General features: G+C 46.3%; 1 non-coding gene across 1 annotated transcript; it reads right to left on the bottom strand.

The window, feature by feature from the left end:
• Positions 1 to 674: 674 nt before the first annotated feature.
• trnak-cuu lies at positions 675 to 751 on the bottom strand. The gene has a single exon. It is a non-coding gene; the product is annotated as a tRNA-Lys (tRNA).
• Positions 752 to 993: the final 242 nt, after the last annotated feature.

Here is a 993-nt window from a genome sequence, read left to right as displayed (position 1 = left end):
GGGGGGGGGAATTCCCCAAAAGCGAGACTGCAATCTTTCATGCATGCGCACTAAAGGGCTATGTGCTGCTTCAGGGAGATCGCTGACACTGTGAAAAATATGAAAAATAGAAAAAAATAAATTCCCTAACATGTCCCCTCATGTGACAATGTTCATAATTTACAAATTAACTTTATTAAAATGTTTAAAACCCTGCATGAAACCTCATTCCGCCGCTGGATGAGGTTTCATGTTTGTTCTATTCCCTGCCCGGGCTCCTGGCCTGCCCGCCAAGCTTAAGGTTGGACGGGCAGGTTCTTTAATTGTATCACTGATCCTGTCAATGACCTCAATTGACCATTGACAGGTTGGCGGGCTTGCAGCGGATTTTGCTGCGCCCCCGCCTTCCTGAAAATTCAAATGGGGTGGGATGACGTCGGGGGTTCCGCATGACATCATCCTGCATCATTTTACGCATCGGCGAGCAGGCCCCACCCCCTGCTTGCCGACGGCAAAATTCTGCCCAGAGTTTTGAGTTGTAACTCTTTTGAGTACAAACACTTTTCCATCTGTTCCTATTCAGATGAAGTTACATTGTTTCATAGTTTGCCATGGTGAGATTTGAACTCTTGATCTTGGGGTTACAAGCCCAGTACCATAACCACTTGGCTATTTAGGCCAAGCAAAAGTTACAGCGCCCAATGTGGGGCTCGAACCCACGACCCTGAGATTAAGAGTCTCATGCTCTACCAATTGAGCTAGACTGTTGAGTTCCTTTTGTAAATAAACAGAATGTGTTTCTTCTAAAAAAGATCTATTGATCTTCCCTGTCTTTGGTACCAACTCAGTCACCCCAAAACAAGTGTGCAGCCCAGATCCTTAAGCCCCAACAGCTCAGGAGAGCAGGTTCAAATCACATCAGATCAACTCCCAGTGGCTCCTGGACCCTCATGACCTGGGGATTTTAACTGCCCACTTGTTTGGTTTTTGCCAGGCAGATAGGGCTATAATCAT

The sequence above is a fragment of the Carcharodon carcharias genome, chromosome 21, assembly GCF_017639515.1.
Source record: "Carcharodon carcharias isolate sCarCar2 chromosome 21, sCarCar2.pri, whole genome shotgun sequence".
Lineage (NCBI taxonomy): Eukaryota > Metazoa > Chordata > Chondrichthyes > Lamniformes > Lamnidae > Carcharodon > Carcharodon carcharias.
The sequence above is the reverse complement of the archived record's forward strand: the minus strand, read 5'-3'. Positions and strand labels throughout refer to the sequence as shown.